Source organism: Nycticebus coucang, chromosome 5 (genome assembly GCF_027406575.1).
Source record: "Nycticebus coucang isolate mNycCou1 chromosome 5, mNycCou1.pri, whole genome shotgun sequence".
In the NCBI taxonomy this organism is placed as follows: domain Eukaryota; kingdom Metazoa; phylum Chordata; class Mammalia; order Primates; family Lorisidae; genus Nycticebus; species Nycticebus coucang.
In genome coordinates, this window is record NC_069784.1 from 17687174 (window position 1) to 17714915 (window position 27742).

A 27742-nucleotide genomic window follows, 5' to 3' on the forward strand; every position below is an offset into this window, starting at 1 on the left:
GACCCAGAGTCTTGGGTGGGTGGAGTGGGAATAGTCCACCTGTAGAGAGTATTAGAGACAGCAAAAATTTTCAGTTTCTTAGGTGATTCCATATTCAACCAGATAGATACCTTCTTTATTTATTTATTTATTTATTTATTTATTTATTTTCTGGTGGTTTGGAAGCTTTTTTTTCTTCTTCTTCTTCTTCTTTTTTTTTTATTGTTAAATCATAGCTGTGTACATTAGTGCAATCACCTGTACCCATTCTAAGATGCACCATAGATGTGGCCCCACCCATTACTCTCCCTCCACCAAAACCTCCCCCCTCCCTTCCCCTTCCTTGGCCCTTTCCTCATAGTCTTGTGCTATAGTTGGGTTATAGTCTTCATGTGAAAGCTATAATTTAGCTTCATAGTAGGGCTGAGTACATTGGATACTTTTTCTTCCATTCCTGAGATACTCTGCTAAGAAGAATATGTTCCAGCTCCATCCATGCCCAGAAGTATCAACATCAACAGAAAGCTTGTTAGAAATTGAGAATCTTGGGGTAGGGGAATGAGGGAACCAGGAGAGGTGAGGAGGGAGGGGGCTGGGGGGTCGCGGTGTATGGCACACTTCTTGAGAGTGGGCCACAATTGTAAGAGGGACTTTATCTAACAAATGCAATCAGTATAACCTAATTCTTTGTACCCTCAATGAATCCCAAACCAAAAAAAAAAAAAAAGTAGAAGAAAGAAATTGAGAATTTTAGGTGGCACCCCAGACCCACTGAACCAGAATCTGCTTTTTAACAAAATCTCTGGGTGATTCAAAAGCATATTAAAGTGTGACTTCAACAATGAGACAATGAGGATAAAGATCCAAGAGGTAGGAGCTGATCCAATACTTTGTTGATATTTTATGTCTTTATCTTTCAGCCAAAGTATAGTAAAAATGGCAAGAACTCAGTCTTGAATTTGTAGATGCCCTATCCTTCCAAATAGATATTATAATGAGCCTTTATAGGACAAGAATCCTTCCAAGGCCCTTCAGTAATTTCAAAGTCTAGCATGATACCCCATAGACAGTGAATATACAATAAATATCTCTTGATCATGCCAGTAGAAATAAGAATGCTTTGAAATTAGGAACCATATTTTATTAAAGGACCATAGATCTCAGGGTGCTAAATATAATGTTCCAGTCCTTCCTCAAAAGTTAAGAAAATATCAAGAAGGAGAGTAATTCTATTGGCTTTCACCACAAATGCCAAGTGCCCAATTATTTATATGAATACATGGAGGAGGATTGTGGATTTATACTGTGTCATTCTTCTATTTGTTTATTGTTTTAGAGTATGAATTCAAAGTGAACTTTAAAGAATAAAGAACAATTTTCTGGAGCTATTCTCTAGGGAAAAGGCATTGAAAGTGAGATAAATTATAAGTTTATTGATACCAAACAAGTGGTTTTTTCCCAGCATAAGTGACCCATTCATTCAAATATGTTGAAGATATGACACAAGTAAAAATACTGCACATTTTGCTTCTTTGGGTGTGTTGGTGCTGTTGGTGTACCAATGCAATGTTCTGAAACTTTTTCCCCAGAGCCAATTTGAAGCATGACCAATCATGCCAGTAATAAATTATTACTCCCAGTTTGACTGTTCTGGCAAGAATAAGAATGCCACATTCTGAGCCATAGGATGTATGTTTTTACTAAAAATATAAGGAATAGCTAAAATTTAGTGAAGGCTTAAAATACGTCAGGCACGGTCTGTATTTTCATGCTTTGTTTTACTCAGTTCTCAAACAGCCCTATGGTGCATGCATATCATCAACCCCATTTTTCAGAAGAAGAAACTGGGGCTTAGAAAGCTTAACTTGGTTACTCTAAACCAGCCACCAGAGACCAAACTGCTTTCTAATAATGCTCACAGTTATTAAGTGTCAGAAAGTTTTTTTGTTTTTTTTTTTTCTGTAGAGACAGAGTCTCACTGTACCATCCTCGGGTAGAGTGCCGTGACTTCACACGGCTCACAGCAACCTCTAACTCTGGGCTTACGCGATTCTCTTGCCTCAGCCTCCCAGAAAGTTTTTTCCAGTGACATCTCCTGACCTGAGCTGAAATTCTCAGAAGCATACAGGGTGACAGAAGTCTGGCCTATAGAGTTCTTGTACCTTTAGTTTGTCTTGTCCCAGAGGAATGCCATGTTGACAGGATCATCTGAGCAGAAATGGCACTATCTATCACAGAGACTACTTACAATATCAAAGATTTTTAGAAAGGAGTCAACTTTCTGCTTATAGGTTCTAACTTCAAACTCTCCACTTTCTTAGTCCTCTGAGAAACATTAAAGAAATTAATAATTTATCATGAACACTGAGGAAATTAATAATTTATCATGATAAACCTCTTAAACCATTCTCTTCTACCTAAGATTTAATTATACTATAATTTTAAAAATGTATAGGAGTTCAAGTACATCTTTCTAATTTTTTTAAATGAGAGAACCACTTTTACTTCCAAAGTTATGAGGATAAGATAACCTATCTATCCATTGGATAACCAAAAATAGTATTTAACATAAATAGCATAGAAAGAACCCTTTGAAAGGCATTCATACTTTAATTGTTAGAGATGTCTGTAATCTTTGTGTCTGGAAAGGTCATATGAGCCTTACATTTAAAATACATATATTAATGGAACACAGAAATACCTCTCATAATTACTTCAAGAAAAAAAATCATCTGACTGAATGGATCATAATTTACTGAGCCATCATCTTACTTTCAAATATCCTCAACTTTAGGGAATAATATGTCTGCATTTAACCATGTGACTAGTGAATTTTAATAGATGTCTGTATTGAACTAATAATACACAGTCAATCAAATCAAATTAAATATCTATGGGAAATTTTATTTCAAGCCAGTAAGATTACTCATGTGTAGAAATAGATAAATTCTATAAGATTAAAAATTAATAAAACATTTATTACTAAGTTGTGTTCATCTCAAATATAAAATTAATAAAACCAACAGTAGTTTTTAAAATCAAGTTACTCTCAATAGAGAAAGATCAGAAATGGGTAGGCTCATCCAGAGACTGAAATAAATAATCATCATTATGTGAGTTGTGAGCAAATTGAGAGTCCTCAGATCCTGAGAGGCTGCCTATGTTCAAATGCAGGCTTTGAAACTCTCCGCACCTAAAGAATTCATTACATTTCTAGAAGGAATGAGTTTCATTTGATGGCATGACAATAAACAACTGCCTTGGGTCAGCACAAACTTGGGATGATTCTTTGCCCACGTTTTTCATGTTAAATATTATCCTGAGTTCAGCATATTTGTGTGTGAAATGGAGATCATCATCCACTGGACATCAGGAGAGTTCAACTTCGGCCTAATGCCAGTTTCAGCAGATGAAAAAAATACATATATATATATATATATGCACACACATATATATATTCATCTCAAAAGAATTCTTCAAGTAAAATACTAATAGGAAGTCTGAAAATCAACATTTGTTCTCCAAATGTCCACATTGTCCATATGTATTTACTCAAGTCTTTATTGTTCTTAAATTTTTGAAAGAAAAGTGATGAAGTTCTGCCATGAGACAATACAAAGCCAAAATTAATAAAACAGATAGCATGCTTACATGAAAACATTTAGGGATATCGTGATTCAGAACTCAAGCTTTGTGGATAGACCTTAACAAGGTCCTTTAGCTCTCTGTACTTGGCTACCTGATTGATAAAATGGAGACATTATGCTCATCTCATAAGATTGTTGTAAGATTACACAAAATAACGTATGCCAAGTACTTGTTAGACTGACTCATTGCAGTGTTACCAAACAATCTCATCAACAATTCTAATTATAAAGAATGAATGAATGCACAGTCTGACACTTTCACTGTCTCTTTCACTTGTGGTTCAAAGAAATGTCTAGGGACTGTGAGCCCAAATACCTTGAAAACCTTGGAAACTAGAAGACTTCTTTTTTTTTTTAATTACTTAATTAATTTTTTTTATTAAATCATAGCTGTGTACATTAATGTGATCATGGGGCGCCCCCACCAATCCCCCTCCCTCTGCCTCCTTCCCCCCTCCCTCCCCTCCCTTTCCCCCTTCCCCCTATTCTTAGGTTGTAACTGGGTTATAGCTTTCATGTGAAAGCCATAAATTAGGGAAACGAAGAAAGATGGAGACTTTACCTCTTTCATGTTTACGTGGATGGAGCTGGAACATCTTCTTCTTAGTAAAGTATCTCAAGAATGGAAGAAAAAGTACCCAATGTACTCAGCCCTACTATGAAACTAATTTGGGGCTTTCACATGAAAGCTATAACCCAGTTACAACCTAACAATAGGGGGAAGTGGGAAAGGGAGGGGAGGGAGGGGGATGGTGGGGAAAGGGAGGGGAATTGGTGGAATTATAACTGAGGCGCATCTTACAGGGGTATTTACGAAACTTGGTAAATGTAGAATGTAAATGTCTTGGCACAATAACTGAGATAATGCCAGGAAGGCTATGTTAACCATTGTGATGAAAATGTGTCAAATGGTCTATGAAGCGAGTGTATGATGCCCCATGATCATATCAATGTACACAGCTATGATTTAATAAATAAATAAACATAAATTAGGGGAACTAGAAGACTTCTTATCCCACTCTTACGACCTATGAATGGTCTGAAGAGAAATTTAGAAGGCTAAAATTCTACAGGACTCTCAGTTTCTATTTGCAATCTCTAATTCAGTGCCTGTGATCCAGTTTGCATACATGAGGCCTGTTTCTAAACCATAAATTCAGAGAATCTTTAAAGGGGAAGAGAGGGTTGTCCACTAAAGGGTGTATTCTCAGAAATTTAGTGGGGGTTCAAAGCCCAATCATTTAGACCCAGTCCAATGCAACAGAAAAATTTCCCCCAACTCTTAGGCCTGTTTCAGTAATAATCTAGTTGGTTTAGAAAATCAGGGTCAAGATTTCAAAGACATGCTGTTCAGAGTCAAACTATTGAAATGAACAAGATAAAAAATACCTACTCAGAAGCTTTTAATCACTATTGTGTTTAAAAATTTGTTCAAAAGTTTGTCCCATTTGGGAATAGTTTTGTTAGACCCAATAGTTTTGTTATCCCCATTCACTAGATTTTAAAGCATTTAAATATGGCTGCTTTCAATGCTTTTGAAGCCACAGCTGGTGCCAATGTGTTGATAAAAAGTCATTCAGGAAAGGAAGTGTAAGAATATGGTTAGCCCTGAAATTCTCTCCAGGCCAGGTGTGCAGGAAAAATGTCAAACTGTACCTGCCAACTCTGATGCACCGTTCATGGGAACTGGGACATTTGGTATGTGGCAGTATAGGGCTGTAAAAAGAAAATTAAACACAATTTTAGAATTTAACCACATGCTCTCTTCTTGTTATTTCTATCACTGAGGCTTGGTTTTGTGCTTTTTCCTCCCCTTTACCTGCCACCAAACAAAACGAAATAATGCCTTTTTCCAGTCTATTTAGTACTGTACAGCTTATAAAGTGTGTTCACATGCATTGCCCATTTATCCCCCACATCCAAGTTAAACTAGCAAGGAAGACACTATTATTCATATTTTAAGAGCCAAGAAAGGTGAAGGGAAGTTTGCAAAAATAAACGTAGACAATAAACCCATGACTTACTTCCTTGCCCCAACTCTTGGCAAAATTGAGACTACCACTCTGGAAGGCATCCAAAATTTAGAGAACTTTGGCTCACATTCTTAGAGGCTAGACCAGCTCCAGAAGAACCAACGAGTAAGATTAGGGTTAGAATGGGCTCCAAAAGACCTTTCTTGAAGCTCTTCAAGTCTCCTCAAGACCAGGGAACCATAGACCAGCGCTTGGGATCTGAAAAGGAGAAGATATCAATTCTGGAGTGTTGTGTTAAGTTATGGTGGTAGATACTAGAGGGTGAAAGTGGAACTGAGAGTTCCAGTCTGCTATCATCTAGCAGAGTAAATAATACTGATTCTATCAACTAAAAAATGTTATACATCTGCCTTTGCTTATATATGGCTAGGTCTCAAATATTTTTAAGCCATATGTGGATTTAACATGGATTTGATGACACGGTATAACTGCTTTCTGATTTCTTGGTTGACTTTTTTTTTCTTGAATGTTGGAAAGAAAACATAAAAGACCAAATGAAAAGGATTATTGCCAGAAAAATGTTTTAGTCCATCTTCTTCTCAAATCATTGGATTTAAGAGTTCGATCTTTCTTATTGAGTTTATAATTTCCTGATGATTTTGCTTAATTTTTCTTAAAAAAGATATATAACTTAATGTCTATAAATTATTCTCATAATTTTATCCATAAATGACTTAATTCATGACAAAAATGCAAGTTCGTATGTAAAATGTAAAAGGCTAAAAACAGATTGAGTGTTTGAAGATTACAGTGATGTAAGAGAATGCAAATTTCGTGTGCTCTAACATGGTAGAAATCATATCATCAAAAAATTTGTTAAGAGGAGAGGGAAAGAAAGTGAGAGAAAAATGCACTGATTCACTGATTCTCTCATGTGCTGTATTGGAAGTAAAGGTATATATCATTTTAAAATGACACTAAGTAAGATCTGTGTACATATTTCACAATAAAAAAATAAATTCTAAAGCCAGGTGGTGGAGATGGGAAGGGAGGAAAAATAGGAAGGATCTCCTATCATTGCTCAATAAAGGAACTAATAAATTGTGTGTAGATATATGAAAAAATAAGAATAGGAAATAAAGCTAGCATTAAAAAGAGTACAAGTGAAAACAAAAAATTGCAACTCTTTTTCAACAGCAGTAGGATTACATACAGAAAACAAAGCAAAGGAAACAGATTAAGCCTCCTGCTACACAGCCTTCTGTCTCCCAGCCTGCACCTGTGGTATCGTGGGGTATTCTCTATGATCAGCTGACAGAGGGAGAGAAGACTCCACCCCATTCACAGATGGTTCTGCATGATAGGCAGGTGTCACCCAAAAGGGCACAGCTATAGCATGGAACCCCTTTCTGGGTCCTCTCTTAAGGACAATGTTGAAGAGAAATTACATTGGAAACAACTTAAATGCTCTCCAATAAGGGACTGGTTAAACATATTAACAGTATATCTAAAAAATGAAATATTATGATTTTATAAAAATAAAAAAGACATTTTTTTTCTTTTCTTTTTTTTGAGACAGAGCCTCAAGCTGCCACCCTGGGTAGAGTGCCGTGGCATCACAGCTCACAGCAACCTCTAACACTTGGTCTTAAGCAATTTTCCTGCCTCCACCTCCCAAGTAGCTGGGAATACAGGCGCCCGCTAAATGCCCAGCTATTGTTTGGTAGCAGCCGTCATTGTTGTTTGGTGAGCCTGGGCTGGGTTCGAACCTGCCAGCTCAAGTGTATGTGGATGGTGCCTTAGCCGCTTGAGCCATAGGCACTGAGCCAAGAAAGACATTTTAAACAACATATCAAAATATCTCCAAACTATACTAAGCGAAACAAGTAAGAGGCAGTAAAATGTATACATATATAATATCCTATTACCTGTGTTGTTTTATTTTTTCCTTTTTGAGACAAAATCTCACTCTGTTGCCCAGGCTAGCCCAGACTAGAGTGCCGTGATGTCAGCCTAGCTCACAGCAACCTCAAACTCCCGGATTTAAGGGGTCCTCCTGCCTCAGCCTCCCGAGTAGCTAGATCTATAGGTACCCTCCACAATACCCGGCTAATTTTTTTCTGTCTTTAGTAGAGACAGGATTTCACTCTTGCTCAGGGTGGTCTCCAACTTCTGAGCTCAAAGGATTCTCCTGGCTCAGCCTCCCAAGTATTAGGATTACAGACAAGCGCCACTGCACTCAGACTGTTATCTGTAATATAAAAGAAGAAAGAGCATGTATATTTTATTAGTTTTTACATACATATAATTCTTATCAAAAATAATCACAATAGTGGTTACCCACCGGCGAACTACAGAGGTCAAGAACATGAAGAAGAATTTTATATATATATATTTTTATGTAGGTTTTTGTTTTAAAACCAGGAAAATGAATACCTCTTCAAATAATTAAGTTAATATATATATTTAAAAGACAAAAATACTAATCTAATCATAACTAAAAGGTGATGCAGGATGGTCTATAGAGTAAATGATTTGCCAACCAGAAGAGATAAATTTTATTTTACCATTTATCTGTCCATAATTTTTATATATAAGTATCACTTTGAGAAGAAAATGCATTCCTGATCTCACAGCCTAGGTAAAATTCCTGTGTCATATACATACCCATCCTGTACTTCTTTGGAGCACTTACTACATACTTAGTTAAATAATCAACTCCCCATCAATTGTTCAGCATGTATCTTCCATCTGGGATAGAGCATCACAAGAGCAGCAGCCAGGCCCACCTTGTTGATTCTATTAATATATTAATATATCTCACAGTGTCTACACAGAGCAGGTTCTCCACATTGAAGGAAGGAGTTGATAGGTTTTAAAATCTAGAGATTTTACTTCTATGAAAGGGGTGAAAGTAGCTATGGCCATCGCATCATTACATCACCACTGAGATAGGGGGACTGAGAAACACTCTGATCTTCCCACTGCTGGGCTGCTTCTTGCAAGTATCTTTGCTGTGGGGGAAGAGGAAAGAGCAAAAGATTATTCGCAGGTGACATGTGAAGTCCCGAAAGCTGATAATGTCCTCTTGAATAAAGTTTTGGAATTTTCCCCCATATCCATTATCTTTTCTTCCTCTTGTACTAAAAGAACTCATATTCATCAAATTTTGGCTAAGCTAATGGCCACTCCAGTTAAGGATTATATTTTCCATCTTCCCTTCCTCTAGATTTTAGCCCCTAAGATCTAGAAACAACTTCTATTTCTTATTATTCAAAATGAAGTTGTTGGTTGGGCCTGGTGTTTCATGCTTTTTATAATTATTGCACTGTGGGAGGCAAAGGTGAGCCTTGCTTGAGCTCGGGAGTTCAAGACCAGCCTGAGTAAGAGTGAGATATCATCTTTACTAAAAATGGAAAAACTAGCCAGGCTTCATGGCAGGTGCCTGTAGTCTCACCTACTCAGGAGGCTAAGGCAAGAGGTTCACTTGAGGCCAGGAGTTGGAAGTTGCTGTAAACTATGATGATGCCATGGCACTCCAACCAGGGCAATAGAGTGAGACTCGGTCTGAAAAAAGAAAAAAAGAAGTTGTTAGGCCTCTATGTATTTCTTTTTTCCTTTTCTGTGACCTGGAATGTGAGTACAGTGCAGCTGAGGACAACTGGAGCAAACACCTTTGACCTAGAGAGAAAACCCCAATGCAAAAGATGGTAGTGGCCCCACCAGCCTGGGTACCTAGATGATTGCAGGGAACACAACCCAGCTACCCACCTTGAACTGTGATACGAGAAAGAAGTAAGCTTTAAAATATTAAATACTGGGCGGCGCCTGTGGCTCAGTGAGCAGGGCGCCGGCCCCATATGCCGAGGGTTCAAACCCAGCCCCGGCCAAACTGCAACAAAAAAATAGCCGGGCGTTGTGGTGGGCGCCTGTAGTCCCAGCTACTCGGGAGGCTGAGGCAGGAGAATCGCCTAAGCCCAGGAGTTGGAGGTTGCTGTGAGCTGTGTGACGCCATGGCACTCTACTGAGGGCAATAAAGTGAAACTCTGTCTCTACAAAAAAATAAAATAAAATAAAATATTAAATACTTAAGCCCTCTCAGATTTGCTTTTTTAAATTTTTTAACAGTAGCTTAGCTTATACTCCACTAATGGCAACAAATACTGGCAGGTTCTTGGATGCAGGATCTATTTGCAGAGAACAAAATCCACTGTAGATAGTTTTTTAAAAAGGGATTTATTGCAGCCCATTAGGTAGCTTATGGAACTTTCTGGAAGGCCAAGGAAATAATTTTGGATTATATACTCCAGAAGCAATGTGGCCAGAAGAAACATTGGCGCCCTACAGATTTACTCCAGAGGAAAGCCCACTGTTGCCAGTATCCTATACAGAGCCCCCACTAGTCCCATCTGTTTCCCTGATGGAAATGTTGACTTGTTGAATGGTGAGAGGAATATAGAAGCTGCCCGTTGAGCTGGATAGACTCCTGTCTCCCTGGGTCATGCTCGGGTGGGCTTGGCTTGCTTGGATAGACTCCTTTGGCTATGCTAGGGTGGGCCCTTCATAGTTCTTTTTCCTTTCCAGCATTAATGTCTCCTGTAAAGACACTGTTGTTGCAGTCTGTTGGAGGGTTGGTTTGCTCTCAATGATATTACTGAATGGCCCACTTCTTCCATAGGAGTTCCTAGAAATACGATATTTTAAAATTTTTCATTATAGGATTAACAAAATGAAATGCCTTACACAATAGATGTAATTTTTAGTAATAGAAGAGTCAGACTATCACAATTCAGAGTCTAATTCCAGAATTGTCCTTGAAAGGACATGATTTATGGTCAAAGAACACATTTAAGTAATAAAACTGGCAAGTAACCAAAATAGATCAACATTCCATTATTAACGTTCTGAGACATATGTGAAATGACTGGAAACCAGGTCTTGGAGCCATAAGGCATTAAGGCGTGTTCTTTCTTTCCCACCAATTTAAATACTAAAAGCACTTTAAGAAACCAAAGAAACACGCACAGTTCACAGTTATAAAGGGAAAAGGATTGGAGTGAAGCTGTCTATTTGCTTCCAACATTGGAATATTCTTTTACATTCTTTCCAATAGTCTGAATCCAACTAGTTTCTGGAATTTTTAAGACTTTCCTCAAAGGCACTTCACTGTGGGATCAACAAGGTATGCCACCTCCATAATCAAGAATTATCTCTTTAGTATTAGCAACCTTTTCTCTTGTTTTTGTCAGAAGTCTTTTTATAGTCTAGTATATTCCTACCTGCATTACTAAACAGAAGGCGATGAATCCTCATCACCAAGAAATGCTTTATGGAGTGAAATTCTAACAACTTTTCAAAGTCTTTTTCTCTTCATATAGTACTGATAATCATTTTTCACTGACACTCCCTCAAATATATTTATGTCACCTTTCTTCAATGTGTTGTTTATAACTTATTAAGCTGAATTGAAGTAATGTGTTAAGTAAAATCAAGCAGGCTCTGAATGAGTATTTAAAAGTTACCTAAAAAGTAAGGATTTTGGCCAGAGTGGTTTGTTGAAGCTATTTCATCATGCTTTAAAAAAAAAATTCTGGGTACATATCTATATTCCAAAGAGGGATGTAAGTTACATGCAAATCTGACCTGAAGACCTTCTCAGAAACATTATCTCATCCACCTCATCTTTTTTTTTTTTTTTTTTTTTTTTTTTTTTAAGTTTTTTTTTTTTATTGTTGGGGATTCATTGAGGGTACAATAAGCCAGGTTACACTGATTGCAATTGTTAGGTAAAGTCCCTCTTGCAATCATGTGGCCCGCTGGCCATAGTTTGAGGACCCCTGTAAGGATCTGAAATGGAACATACCTTTTTGTAGGCTACCTTTCAACCCATTATACCAATTAAAAAGTCTGGAAAAAATCGCTCATGAAGTAGTTATTGAATGCCCACTCTATGCCAGATTCAGGCAGAGCTCAGTCTCCTTTGCAACAACTCCCCAAAGCCTGGTTGTGTTTCAGAGAATGACTCCACCTCCATCCCGCACTCAGCGCCTGGCCAGCTATTGAAATTGTCCTCAGCAAGTCAAGACCCTGACCAATAGGGGAGGGCCAGGGCTTTCCAAGCAATAGGTCACTTTCCTGGTCAATTTGGCTGTGAAAAACTGTCCAAAATCAAGGGGTCTGCAGGACCCTCCTCTCTGCCACCTCATCCACCTCATCTTAAGGGAGAATGCCTTAATGTTTTAATACCAGACGTGTTTTTGTCATTGTCAGTTTGTGCAAAAATCTATTTATTATATTAAGCAAGTTATATTCTATTATTTTTTTTAATAGGAAGCAATGGTAAACTTACTATTAAAGTTTAATGAAATAACATGCTTGTGTTTTCCTCTTTAACTATTACTGTACTTGACTGTATTACTGGATTTCCTACTTTAAATTATGCTTGCATCACAGAGGGAAAACACTCCTAAATCACAATTTGTTAACATATTTTATTATATTTAAATGTTTCAAATTTGATGCATTTCAACAGTTTATTTGGAATTTTTCATCATCATATTTAAGATTGGGCTAAATAGTTTGATTTTATGCCATTTTTGTTCATGATCTGTAGAACTCACCAGAGAAACCTATAAAATCTGTGCCTCTCAGGAAGTAAATTTTAAGCCTTTTAAATTTCTTCTGTGGTTATTGGTTTATTCATATTTTTGTTGTTTTCTTATTGATTTTGGTTATCTTAAACAATCCATCCTATCTAGATTTTTCTTGAATATCAAAGTTATGTATGCTCATTTTATTTATATTCTTAATCTTTACCGTTCATAATACTTGCATTTCAATTCTTTATATTTTTTTCTGGCCAGACTTGCCAAAGATTTTATCTATTTTACTGGACTTTTATAAGATACTACTTACCAAATTTTGTTTGCTTTATTGCTTTCTTTTTCATCAATTTCTGCTTTTTACCCTATTACAATTTTGCTCAACTTTTTTGTACCTTTTATACCTTCTTCAGACAAATGCTTAGTTTGTTTAATTTCAATTACCACAATTCCATGAGGTCTGACAATTAAGTCTGTGAACTTGCCACCACGCACTTACATTGGCAGCACTGTACAAACAACTTGGTAAGGGTTTATATCCTTGGTTTATCAGTGTCTCACAACTGCGTTCATGTCAACCAACGTGGGCCGCCGCTAGCTCAGCGGTTCCTTCACCTAAACAGTGTAATTCTTCACTCATGGCACGGGCTCTGCCAGTTCGAGCCCTGCGGGCGCTCCCATGTCAACCAACGTGTAGCGGTGTCTTGCTGAGTGGTGTTCGTTATTGTTGTTGCATGTTTTTGTGTGCTGTTGGGAGAAAATCAGAGCTTGAATTAGAGAAATGAACAAACATTAAATTTCTAGTTAAATTTGGCAAGACTGGAAGTGAAATCAGGGGATAATGCCATGAAGAAAATGGCAGTGTACAATGGGTTAAACACTTTTCTGAGGGGAGAGCTGATGAAGAGAGCTCAGGGAGCCAGTAACAAACAGAACTGACAAAAACATTGTAAAAATTCATCAAATCTGCATCAGAATTGTTGGCTGACTGTGAGAAGCACAGCAGACCAAGTAAAGAGAAGCAGGAAAATCTTAACCGAAAATCTTGGCAGGAGAAAGGTGTGACTCTTGCATCATGTCAATGCACCAGCTCACGTAGCACTGTCTGTGAGGAAGTTTTTAGCCACTAAGAAATTAACTGTATTGGAACACCCTCCCTACTCACCTGCTTTTGCCCCAATGACTTTTTTCTTTACCCAAAGATAAAGGAAATATTGAAAGAAAGACATTTTGATGACATTCAGGACATCAAGGATAATACAATGGCCATTCCAGAAAAAGAGTTCCAAAATTACTTTGAAGTGTGGACTAGGTGCTGGCATTGGAGCGTAGCTTCCCAAGGCGGGTACTTCAAAGGTGACTGTACCTATATTTAGCAATGACGTATGTAGCACTTTCCCTAGGATGAGTTCATGAACTTACTTGTCAGGCCTCATATGTTGCATCTCTATTGGTTTCTAAGCAGTCACAATTTATATCCAACATCTAGAAGTTTCTCTCTGGTGTGTACCTGTGTGTGTGTCTATTTTAAGATCAATTATTTGGTAGACATTTATACAAGAGGCAACAACATAATCTTCACATAGGCTGGATTTCTCACTTTGTGAGGGCAAGTTTTGTATCCTAAACATTTGATGAATGAATGAACATACTTATTCCCACCAGACTTATTTCCCTTGTTCTAGTCTCTATACTTGAAATAGACTTTCTCATTTTTTTCCTAGGTGAATGTGTATTTAATTCTCAAGACTGATTCTGGGTCAATTTGCCAAAAAACAAACTACAGAAAGCTAACTTTCTACAGGGCCAATATGCCAAATTTTCCTCTTCCTTGGAACTATTTATAACGTTTACAGAAATTCACATTGAGTGGAATAGTTTTAATAGCTTCTAAAGATTTATGTAAACTTTTAGTTGACCGGTTTTCATTTTGTTTTCATAACAGTATTTTAAGGAATGTTTAATTTGTCTTTACCCAGCTTCCTGCTGCTGCAGCTGGAAAGGGCTGGGACAGAGATCAGGGACTTCTACTGGGGCAAGATGGAAGGGAGGGTCAGCACATGCAGCTGACTCCAGAGAGAAGGGAGATGGCAGTCTTAAAAAGAAGGATGCACTCATGGAACACACAGATAGCATATATAACAAAGTTTTATCAATACATTCTCTTAGAAATAAGAAACTGCCCCAGCTCCCCCTTCCCCTGTGCCCCAGGCACTCTGCCCGTTCTCCCCTCCCTAGAGTCTCCCATTCCTGCGAGGGCCCTGCTTGCTGTGGGCTGCTCCCTGCCTCTCCCCATGTAGTCACTCCCTCCTGCTCCTTCCAGCACAAGCAGCAAAGAGCTGGGGCAGAGACAAACCCAACATTCCTTCAATGCTATTACGAAGACCAAATGAGAACCAGCCCATCAAAACTGCATAGTGCAACGAAACAAGCAAATTCAGACTGGAAGTTAATCGATGAATTGGATCCCCTTTCTCTAGGATTTCACTCACACAACTACTTTTCTGTAAAGCCTCTGACTCTCCTTGGCTGAGTGGGCGGCTCCTTTCCCTGGGTTCTCAAAGCATCATTTAGAAGTTGAAGATATAAGCATTCTCAGTGATTGGTTTCATAAGGACCTCAATTTCTAGAATATTTATTCATTGTACTAATTATAAACAAAATAAACAAATGTGTATTTAATGAAGAAATGTAAGCTGAGTCTGAGCTGGCCCTGTGAGCTGGCTATGTAACAGAGAGTTGAATAGATGCTGGAGATTAAGATAAAATGAGACCTGGCTCAAGTCCAGAGCTCACAGGCTAGAGGTCGCAAGGACTGGCCTTTTATATTACCTTGCCCCCTCACATCATGGCTGGCATGAAGTTTGTGCCCAGTAGAAGTGCTAGGTGTAGTGAAGGCAAGTTGCCCCTAAAAGAACTAGAACTACAAGTCAAGTACAGTCGTAGGTCTCCATAACTAACATTTAAAATAACAGAAAGAGTCCAAGAGAGTTTATAAGCTCTAAAGGCTAAATTTTCTAATCCACAAAAATATTTAATATATAAAGAACAAATTTCAAATTGCTTAATGCAGTGATTTTCAACCAGTGTGCCATGAAAGGATCTTAGGTGTGCCAAAAAAAACTTTAAAGATTGTTAATTAAATTATTTTTGAAAGATGTTCAAAGCACAGTAAGTATATTCTTTTTTTTTTTTAACTTTTTTTTGATCAAAATAATTTAACTGTGCCAAGGAAGTTTAACTATAGGTTCAAGTGTGTTCTGAGATAAAAAATGCTGAAAAACACTGGTTTAATGAGATAATAATATTCAGAATGCCAGGACAAGGAACAAAGCTGGGATAGTCTTTGTATTTAAATTTTGGATCAGGAAACAGGGTACCTGCCTTTCCATTTAAACTTCAGCAATATAATACTTCAGGTCATATAAGTCTTTCTCCCTTTTTTAAACTTCAGCAATAATAATTCAATAACTATGTTCAGGGTCGGTTAGGGTATGTGAAATGCCCCACTGGGTGTAAATTCACACACGAAAAGTATTAATTCAGCCATAATCTAGTTCAAGTGTAACCTCTCAGTCCCCAGGGTGATAAAACTAAACAATTCCAGATTCGAGGTCTTATAGCTTCCATATGGCTGATCAAAAACGTGCAGAAACACATGATAATTTAGGAGGATCAATAAAATATACAAAATGATCACAATAAAATTTAATTCAACTCCTACCCTCAGGATTTTTGAAGACTTGTCAATTAGTCTGGATATGTAAAAGCAGAAATTGTATTGTCAGAATAACCCTCTTTTAAAATAAACTTTGTTAAAGACCTAGTATTAAATATGTTGGGGGGCCTAACTGCAGCCACCCACAAACCCGTTTTCCCTCCTCCTCCTGAAACAAAGACACAAGGGGCCTGGCTGGCCTCACCCTCCCCAAAGTTCATGCCGAAAGACCCAACCTCAGGGACAAGCTGTGGAATGTGCTCGCCCCCTACAACTCCATATAAATGGGGTCTCTAACTGTCCCTCCTACAGATGCCATCTGTGCACTGCCTAGGCCAGTCACCCTCCCCTTTTAATAAACCTGGCCTGAACATCTCCTCTGTGGCCTCTGTCTTGTTTCTGGGTGAAATATTTCGAACTATTTCACAGTAGGTTTGTTATAGCAAGTCAAAAAGAATATAGGTAGCAAATTAGGGTCTAGTTTTAGTGTGTCTTCAGATGGCCTATGTTAGGCTGAATAATGGTTCTCCCTCAAAAGATATCCTGGCCTTAAGCCCTGGAACTCATGAATGACCTTATATCACAAAAAAGGACTTTTTGGATGTAATTGAATTATGAATTTTGAGATGAGGAGATTACCCTGGATTCTCTGGGTGGATAATCTTTATTCTACTTTATCGCTGTATTATGGCCACACTTTGTAAATGTTAACTACTCACTTTAGAGGCAAAATGGATTAGGGTAAATCCTCCAGTCAAACTGATGTGGAAGACAAGATTATCAGATAATAAAAGTCATCACTCTCTATTCCACATTGCCTGAGTGAACCTCAAATTCTCTTATTCCTTACCTTGGCTCAAGGGCTGGTCTGTGCCTTCAAGCCATCACAACCAGTTATCACACACAATTGGCTCATTGATTTTCAAAAAGAAACTCATATGCTCTGAGTTATAAGTAGGTCTAATTCATGATACATCAGACTGTCAGGCCAGATTTCCATAATACATCCCCTGATTATAGCCTCCAAAGATGGAGATTTCAAAGACCTCTTTTTCCTATTACATTTAAATAAGAATTTTTGGAGTAAACCTTCCACCCCACACCATTTCTTGGATAATCAGGAAATTCTGAGAGGTGCAGCTTTGCTTCCTGAACGTCTTTAGATGATCAGACAATGCAACAAATTCCCAACTGTCCTCACCATCGACCAATCCACAGCAACACAATTTAGAGTGTTAATTAAATCTCAGGCAAAAGCTTTCACTTTATATATCATTTAATTAAGAGACATTTTTATATATGTGCTAAAGCTTTTTAATTAAAACATTAAATACTTTTTCCATTTTGGAAATGGTGATAAGTATAAGAAAAGTTTGAGTCTGCTCAGGGCATTCCTGTTTTAAATCAAACTAATTTTGTGACTTTCCTACTCTTAATATACCTCAGCCAGACATACTCCCTTTGAAATTAATACCAGTTTATGAACATTGAAAAGTGAAGACTAGAAGGAATGTAATTTCATATTACTGCTTTCTGTGACTGGATAAACATCATTAATGTTTTCATATTGGCCTAGTAGGTGATTTAATTCACTAAGTGCAGTGGACATATGGTACCATGTTTATATTAGCTATGCCCAGTACATGAAAAGAAATCACTAAGTAGAAGTCATATACCTACCTTTTTTTCCAACCCACTGTATTTTATATATCAGTTTGTCACTAGTAATAAAGCTATCTATGGCAAAAGAGAGTATACCATTAAATGTATATGTCCATATTGATAGCACATAAAAGTGGGTGATTTGCAATTCAAATATTGTTATACCATGTACACATAACAGGCCCTATAGCCTGAAGCAGGGATAGGGGAGTGAAGGAGCTGAATCTAGCCCCTGCCCCATGGAACTCAGGGTGCCACTCTTTGCCAGAGTCATTCTGAAGGTGATGGAGCACAGAAAGAGGATTTCCTTACTCAGTATCTGCCCTGTGCTACTGAGGTTGCAAAGATAGAAACGCTACTTCCCAGACTCCCTTATTACCAGAGTTTAGGATGTGATTTGTATTCCACCAATCAGATGTACCTCCAAAAGACTTGGATTCTAACCAAATTACTTGTAAGTGGAGACATGACTAGCTACATCATTTTGGAAGCCCAGTCCAAAATGGAAATGTGAGGACCCCTTCTACAAAAAACAGGAAAAAACGTTTTTCTTCCTACCCCAGTCTTTCTCATAATTTTTCAGGGGTTCAGTTTTATTGCTTTTTGCTATTTAATGTTGCAATCCCAGGGACATCAGGATACTCCGGTTAAGTGGGATGATCCTAACCAGCAGCTGGAACTCAGTGCACATGCCACCCACCAACCACGGGACCAGCCATGCAACCAAAACCTCCAGAAACGCAATCAGGCCTCTCTTTCCCTTGCCTCCCCAACTCAGTGGGTGGGTGACTCCCAAGGGGATTGTCCCCTCAGTGTCCAGACACATGAGGCACCTGGATGGAGGTAAGAGGCCCTGGCCAGGTTGCCCACTGAATACTCTGGGTCAAGAGAGCCACTGCCCTGCCCTGCCATGTCCTGCATGGAGATGCCTCAAGGTACGTGATGCCCTACTCCAACCAGCTTCAGTCCTGCCACGGGGTAGGGGAGCTGTTTGCTGAGCACCATCACAGGTAAGTGGCAGGAGGAACAGCTGAGGCTCCAAGCCCCCAGGGCATACTCTATTGTTATAATGGACATCACTTATAAAACACAAAATGAAAGATAAATCATTAAGAATTTCAAGATGGTAACCACAGAACATTAAACTCCAAGCATGGGGCCCTTCTGAGCTCAACCCTGAATGACCTCACAGGTTACCTGCTCATGAACCTGGTCTTGTCCGGAGAGAAAGGGCTCCATTTTATGCCCACTAATTCCACAATTAGAAACTGCATTGAGGCTCTCTTGTCACTAGTTTCCTGCAAAAACGTCCAGAAGAGACTATGAGATTTTGGACCATGCAAAAGCTAAGTGATTTTGGAAATTGGAAGTTGTGCCCAGAAGCTCAGCCTAGACCTACCCTGATAGCCCGTCTAATAATTTTTCAAACCATCTAATAGCTGGTAAAAAATTTTCTTTATAGTTAGCCCAACCAGAAGGATTTAGCTGCAAACAGCAGAAACCACAACTGATGATTATCTCTGGAGATGCATCAAACAGAAAGATGCCAGAAGTAAACTGACCTTAGCTGTGGCCACCATTCCAGGCATAAAAGAAAGTGTTTGCTATTACAGAAGACTGCTCAGAGCCACACTAAAAGTGACTTATACTGAGGGAAACTGTCATAGAAATGGAATAGCAGTGTCGTTCCCTAAATACTACAAGAGTTAGAGGGAATTATTGAAACATACTGGTGATTAGGTTTGAAAGTGGGTACAAAAATAAATAGAATCCTTCCCAGAACAAAGCAGAAATTGTCCCTCTGATATAGTAGGAAAAAAAATCAGCTTTAGATTGAAGTAAATGGAGGTTTGAATCCAGGCTATATCTCTACTTTCTGTGTTACCTTGAGTAAGCAACAAAACTTCTTTCAGTGTCAGTTTCCTCAAACGGTCCTTCTAGGGTAGTTAGACATGATATAGAGAAAGAACCTAGACTGAGGCATGATGGTGCCTGCCTGTAATCCCAGCTACTCCAGAGGCTGAGGAAAGAGGATTATTTGAGGTCAGGCATTTGAATGCAGTCTGGGAAACAAAAGAAGACCAGAGAATCGAAGGGAAAGGGAACGGAGGGGAAGAAAGGGAAGGAAACTTAGAATATTGTCTCAGACTCATGGAGTAGGTATCAAGATCTACTGTTATTATGATAATAAAACCTGAAATTGGTGCATGGAAACATGTGGATGCTTCCTATGTCCCTACTGCATTGGGGTAAATCGTCTAACCAGCACTTCAGTAACACAATACCACCCCCAAATCTCTATTTGATTTTTTTGGCATTCATCCCCCAGCTTCCCCTCCACCACCTACACACTCAGTTAACTCACTCATCCACCCTCCCAACCACCCATGTCTGCCCCTCTCTCCCTTTTAAAACTGGCCTATAGGCTTGGAGCCTGAAGCTCAGTGGCTAGAGCACTAACCACATACACTGGAGATGGCAGGTTCGAATCCAGCCCAGGCCTGCCAAACAACAATGACAACTACAAACTACAACCAAAAAATAGCCAGGCATTGTGGCAGGCACCTGTAGTCCCAGCTACTTGGGAGGCTGAGGCAAGAGAATTGCTTAAGCCCAAGAGTTGGAGGTTGCTGTGAGCTGTGATGCCACAGCACTCTACTGAGGGTGACATAGTGAGACTCTGTCTCAAAATAAATAAATAAATAAGTAAATAAATAAAATGAACAAACAAAAAACAAAAACTGGCCTATAAGAGATGTAATTCAATATTCAAAGATTAATTCGTAGCTCCATCTATCAAATCAAGAGAGGAATTAGAGAAACAATTAACTCCAAAATAAAATTAGTTTAAAATCCATATAAAACCTTCTCCAGAAAAGTGGTATCTGCTTTATGACAACTGCAGAGATGCTGAAGGTTTCTGTCTCTCTGGGGGAGGCAGTGAGAGGCGATTCCATTCATGTCTGTTCCGTCTACATGCTGCGCATTAATCAGAAATCTTTCTGTACCTTTACATGTGCTGTTTGTGCAGCTTGAGCTTTTCCCCCTGCTTTGGTTAATAAATTGCACAATTTGGTGGTTCATCGCACATTCCGATTCCTCTTTCTAACCCAGGGCCACCCTCCTCCTTGACAACATGGCACTTCGTGCACACCTCTGCAAGCAATTCCTACCATGAGTAACAAGTATTTGTCTATATTTTGTCTATTATTTTACAATCCTGTTGGCAGACACCATTATCTTGTTTATATATTTTTTTAATCTAATGCCAGCTCAGTGTGATACATAAGGGGACTTAATCTATATTGAACTAATCTAGAGCCTTAAAAGTAAGCTTGAGCCCTTCACTCTCAGCTCTGGGCTGAGCCAGCACAGGGCTCCCTCTCTGGCTATGATCAAAAGCCCCACTGTCCTTAGTCCTCTGACCAGAGGTCCACCAGGAGCCCAGCTCACTATACAAGGCAGAGGCAATTCACCCAGGTCTCATCCATCTATTCTCACACACCTGCTCTGCCCTGTAGCCTCATACACACACCTTCTGGAATTTAAAGCTATGAGCAGAGGAAGATAAGGAAGGGGAAGGGGAAAAAAGAGGGGGTTTCCAGTATGGCATGGCCAACAATGACAAATGTAGTCATTTTGGCATTCATCCCCCAGCTTCCCCTCGACCACCTACACACTCAGTTAACTCACTCACCCACCCTCCTGGGGTGGTAGGGAGGTAGAGTGGTTGAAATGTCTAAAGCAGGCGTCCTCAAACTGCGGCCTGTGGGCCACATGAAGCAGTGTGAATTGTATTTGTTCCTGTTTTGTTTTTTACTTCAAAATAAGATATGTGCAGTGTGCATAGGAATTTGTTCATAGTTTTTTCTTTTAAACTATAGTCTGGCCCTCCAACGGTCTGAGGGACAGTGAATTGGCCCCCTGTTTAAAAAGTTTAAGGACACCTGGTCTAAAGTATTGACATTCCAGTCTGGCCATCCATGCTCCAGACTCAAAGGGGATGTAAAGGGGAGAGTCACCAGCAAGGTAAAGGATCCCCTTTCCCTTTGGGGCCTTGCATGCTGCACACAGTCCCTGAGTAAACAAACAATATCACACCGTGAGTGCCACAAGGAGGAAGGCAAGGAGATCAGATGATGGTGACAGTAATAGTAAGCAGTAGTCCTAAATTATTACTGGATTGGGTTTTATTCCAAATACTTCCTGTGCCTCATCTCATTTGATCCTTACAATAACCCTGGGGGGGAAGTATAATTATTTTCTCCTTTATAGATGAGAAACGGAAGCACAGAGAAGTAACATACCAGGGGCCGGCACACATGCACTGATTGGTCTCCCTGAAGAGTGGATTTCCGAGTAAAGACGGGAGAGATAAGGATAAACTTGACTCCTGTGAGCTTAGAGAGAGAATTCCAGGCTGTGGGGAGAACAAGTTCAAAGCCTGCAGACGGACAGAGTTTGAGGGACGTGTAAGGGGGCAGTGTAGGAAACAAGGCTGAGAGGGTCAGGCTGGAGTACCAGCCATGGGGAGAGGAGATTGCTGGTGTAGCCCATGTGTCCCGAGCTGCTGCAGTAGAGCCAGGAGAGGTGGCAGCCTAAGTGGTGGAGGAAAGAGTGGAAGGTGCAGAAATGGGGACGAGTGTTCAGCACTGCTTAAAGAAGCCTAGCTTTAGAAAGGAGAGAGTGGATGGTAATGAGAGGAAAGATGTGGGCGTTAACACATACAAATGCTATAGGTAAAGAAAAGTCATAGGAGACAAAGGAGAGAGGAAAAGGAGAGAGGAAAGACCGTATTTCCTGAGTATGGTCTCAGCATGCACCCTAGGGATGGGACTCAGAGCACCGCAGGGGGAATAGGCTCAGAGGGTGAGGGACAGTGATGTCCCATGTGGTTGGAGTGATGGAAGGACAAGTTGGGCACAGGTAAGATCATGAACAGAATGGAAGAAAGCCAAACAGTTCTCATCTCATTCTTCTATTTTCTCTATGAAATAGGGCCTCCCATTCACCAGATTGTATACTCAGAGCAAAATTGATTGGAATTAGGAATCTTGGACCTTGGCTTTTATGTAGGTCACTGCTCCTGGCTCCCACCTGCCTGGTCCTTGCCTCCTAATCAAAAGGTTTTCAGTATGGCATGATGCTCTGTGCCTGTGTCTTCCTGAGTCCTTATGGAGGAAAATATTTCTGTAGAGGTCAGAGTAAAGTTCTATGAACAGTCCCCTCTGGCAAGATTGATATTCTCAGCCTATATTTCAATATAGACTGTGTTAATTTAGGTTAGTCTAAAGCTGCCTCCCTACACATTGTGAGTTTTGCCTAAAGGTTTCTCTGTACATAGTCAGCTATAAACATAATTTGATATGTAAACAGACTGTAACCTACTCTTGTAAGAAATAGCCAAATCTCATCCAATCACAACCATCCATTTGTTCAAACGAGGTTTGAAAAGGGCCAACACCCAGCTCCAACCAATCCAGCTGTTTGTGCTCTTCCCTTCCCTTTTCTATACGCCACTTTCCTTTTTCTGTCCATAGATGTTATCCAACCTTGTAGCAGCCCCTGTAATCTCTGTTAACCTATTCTAGTTCTTGGGGCTACCCAATTAGCAAATCCTTCTTTGCTCAATTAAACTCTGTTAAATTTAATTTGTCTAAAGTTTTTCTTTTAACAACTGAATAGGATCATGGATTCTGACAGATATGAAATTCCACCAGTGTAAGACATTAGTGAACGTGTTTAATAAAACTCCTATAAAGAAATGGCGTGTTCATTCCAAAACACTTTCCCATACCTTAAATATTTTTAAATTCCATCTCCTTTGAGAAACTGTAAATGGCTGAGTTTCTTTCCATTAATAATAAAGATAATAAGGACAATCTATACAGAATAGAACGGGTTACTTACTTGCATCACCAAAGTGATTTTGATTTAGTAGTTTCTCCAGTTTTGAGAAATAAATTTGGTCTTCCTTTAAAAGGCTAAAATTGTTGACCTATATGCAATTATAAAAGAAAACTTTTTTAAAAGCAAAGTAAACTGCTGAGGAGGAAAGACTGGGCACTCTGAATTCAGACAGAATGCATTATAGTCAGAAAAATTTTAGAGTTAAGCACCCTATATGTGTACTAAATCATCTGCTAATATAAAAAGTATATAATTACGTAAAATTAGTAGGATGATTACAGTATTTTCTGATTATCTCACAATTTACAATTTTAATTTAGATATTCTTACTTAGTCTAGCTGTGTTGTTAATCAAATCATTCTTTAGTGATGACAAATATAAACACCTTCACCACATCACTCAACTAAAATAGGAACAAACAACACTGACTAGTGAGTAGAACAATTAAGGAGAAAATATGTGAAAAGATTAAAAAAGCAGTAAGAAGCTCCAAGAAAACAAGTTCTAACAAAAAAGGACACACTTTTCTAACAGTATGTTGGAAATAATATGTTTAGCCAATGTTTCTCATGATGAGATGCTTAAAGGCCCAGAGGTTACTTCTGCATATTAAAATATCACAACTAATCCTATTTCTAGATGTTTGTATTACAATTGTGTCTAAGAGAAGAAAGTTGGTTTCTATTAACCAGCTCGGGTTAGTTTTGTAATGTCATATGGTCAAAGAGGAACACTGTTCAGTTGGATAAATTCTGGGCATATATTATTAGTTAGAGGAGAAACGAATTAGGATATAGAGACAACTCCCCAAGATTGACTTGAAAAGAAAAAAAAAAGATCTGACTGGGAAGGTACTGTGTCAATTCCCTATTGATTTTAATTGACTGAACAGAAATGTTTATTTGCCAACTTTTTTCAAATAAAATAATGACAAAAATACATTATTATTTTCATGTTTTAGCAAATGTATATTAGTTAGGCGTCTCCTTTCTCTGTATGCAACAGAAAACCCAACCAAGAGTGGACTGAGTAATTAAAGGGCTGATTTTTTTAATGTAATAACATGTCTGACAGAAGGTTGTCAAGGAGGGGTACATGACTCCATGACATCATTGAGAGGATATTTTCTTAGCAAATACTGATATTTATGTGCTACTGTTTGGCAGTACAAGGCAGATCTTATTCATTTTGTACGAGAGTCCATGTAAAAGTCATTTAGTTAGCATTAGATGGTTTCTCTAAAATTCTGTGCTCCTACTATAATTTGACCTTCAGCTCAGCTTAACTTTTCAGATGTTTTTAGCTAAGCCCTGGATACATCTACATCAACTTCAGAATAGCACAGATTTTAGCCCCATCACCTTCTTTCCAAGCTATAGCAAGAAAACCAAACCAGGTTTTGCAAGTTTGTCTAGTTCTGTGAAGTATCAGGAAGGGGAGAGGGAAGTTAAGTGGTCTCACTGACATAGTGATTCTACACGTTCAGCTTCTAAGAAGTGCTGATACACTGCTTTAAAAAAAAAAAAGCTGCCTAGAGGATTCTAATGTGTAGCTAATGTAGAGAACTGGGTATTAGGAGAAAAAAGAGAAAAAGCTAGAAATGGCATGGAAAATATTGAGCATGTTATTAAACCTCCTTAAACTCAGTTTTCTCATCTGTTAATTAGATGCAATAATCCATATAAATTTAGTTGGCTGCTTGACACATACTAAACACTTAAAATTAAATCTTAGTTATTATTAATATAGTTTTGTTGATGTTTATATATTTTTAATCATTGTACTTGTGAATAAATGGGGTTTCTCCAAGGCAAGAAATAATGTATAAGAGCACAGGTCTTGAAGACAGATCTCAAAGACAGCAAAACATGGACTTTGAATCCTGACTCAGCCACTTACTAGTTAATCTGACACTGAGCAGGCAAGCATTTGATCTGAGTCTCAGTTTTCTCATTTCTTAAATGGGAATGATACCTACCTCTCCGGTTGTGAAGACCAAAAAGCATAATTTTCCAAAAAGCAAAATCGTGACTATTATATAAACATAAAATGAATGCATATCAAAGATTTTATACAACTTTCTAATTACTGAATAAGATGGTAAGATATATCCAAATGAAAATTTGACTCGTAGAGCTTTATAATTTACCAGTCAAAATTTGTTTGCACTCATATGAACAAGAAGTATTTATACTGTTATCAGTTTTCCAGTTTAACAGCTACCTGTACAGAGCTGCAGAATCACGTAGTCAATAGAAAGTCAAGGTGTGAATTCCTGGAATCAGATAGTCCAGAACCCAGCACTCCACTGAAGGGACACCAGTGATCTTTGCCCATTTCTGAGTCCTGCCCTGAGTATAAAGCACATGGCAGAGTGTCAATGCCATGTAGTTGGTACTGATTAAGTGGTGGTTGCAGTCATTATTTGTATTCTTTTAAAAGAATAAAATTTTTATTTACCTAGAAAATCCATGCAAATCAACTAAATGTATTATAAAAGATGATTGTTAAGACTTACCATTACTGTGACTCTGTGAGTTCATGGGTTACTGTCTTCCAGTGTAAACACTGGAAGATTTTTCTAATGTAAAGAAAAGGCATAGCCACGTTCATATGCAGGTGCTGAAGCCTCAGGCCACCCAGCGTAGAGGTGACAGAGCAAGGGCGTCTTCCTAAAGCTGGGAGCAAGGACAACCTGACCTCTGCCAGCTTAGTGACTGGATCTCTGCTATCTCCAAAGACACAAGTGACAGGAGCCCAGGCAACCAACTAAGACCATGCCCTGGTCTAGAGGTGGGAGGGGGGAAAGTTGGTGAAGGCAGCCAAAAAACTGACAGACAAGGAGTGTTGGAGGAGAGGGAGATGGAAACTCCCACAGAGACTGAACCTGCCAACTAAAATTTCAGGGAAAATGAGGAAAATTAACACTAACAAAGAGAGCAAATAAACTTAGCAACCAGGGCATTAATAATTAATAGCGAATAGGATGCAGCCATTAATTATGGAAGAATAATGACAAGAAAAATGTGGTAAAGGAAGGAAAGCATTTCAAAGGAAGGTAGACGTTTGAAGACTGGTTTGCTCATTGGTCATTGGTTCTAAGCTCCACTTGCAGCTTTCCTGCAATTGCAGGGAGCCTTAAGTCTGAATACACTGAAGTCTTCTCCCTACTCCCCTCCCAGCCGCCTCTCAGACAATCTGGAAATTCTGGGAGGCAATGGGAGATGCTGGCAGAGATTGGAAATGAGGAAGATTTCCCTACCTCTGAAGGTAGCTCTGATAAACATGGTAGCAACCACAGAGGCAAGCAGGAGCCACTCCGGTTGAGTAGGAGCTACATGAAAGCTGGGACATTTTCTGAATTGTTTAATGAGCCCCATCCAGATCAAGTTATTCAACAAGCCAGTAAGTAGCACTTAAACATTAAGAAGGCAAACATGTAAATCCATGTATTCTGATATGAAAAAAGTTCTTACCAATACATATAAGAAATATATACTTCCTATACCAAAATGTGCTATCAAAGGGCTACACATCAAATATCTGCAAATTGAGTATTTTTAAAGCACACCATTTAAAACACTGTAATAAATCCATTTGTTTATTAGTTTTCTATTGATAAGTAATAAATTACCCCCAAGCTTAGCTTAAAACAACTATCATATATCCCACATCAAGGGTCAGGAACCTGGTGGGGGGGGTCACGCTGGGGGCTCCGGCTCAGGGTCTCTCATGAGGTTGCAGCTATCTAAAGGGACCACAGACTCGTCTTCCAAGCTCAGTCCCAGGGCTTTTGGCAGGAGGCTCCAGTTTCCCACCTCTGGGTCCCTCCATAATGTTGCTTACATAATATGGTAGCTGACTTCTCTGGAACGAAAAACCTGAGAGAGCGAGATACAGAGAGAAAGACAGAGAGACAGAGCACGACTGCACAGTGGAAAGAAGCCATCGACTTTTATAACCCAAAGTGACAACCCTCACTTCTGCCATATCCTATTGGTCACACAAACTGACCCTGGTGGAGGGTGGAAGAGGAACTAACTACACAAGGGAGAGGTGGGGATCATTGTGGGCCACCTTGGAGACGATTACTGTCAAGCTTATTGCCAAATCAACTTTTTTCCTGAGTCAGTAATGCGTACAGCCAAGAGTAACAGAAACCCAGAAAATGGTCATTTAAACAAGGAAGAGGTTTGTTTATTTTATGCCACAAGAAGTCCCAGAGTAGGCAGCCAACAGGGAGAATGGTG

At 39.0% G+C, this 27742-nt stretch overlaps 1 protein-coding gene across 1 annotated transcript in view; it reads right to left on the minus strand.

Moving 5' to 3' along the window:
- Positions 1-11878: 11878 nt before the first annotated feature.
- The window catches only part of ODF2L (outer dense fiber of sperm tails 2 like), a 127406-nt gene continuing 111542 nt past the window's right edge, over positions 11879-27742 (minus strand). The window contains exon 18 of the transcript XR_008380285.1: positions 11879-12948. The gene's annotated coding sequence lies outside the window, so the exon portion shown is untranslated. The remainder of the gene's footprint in view (positions 12949-27742) is intronic.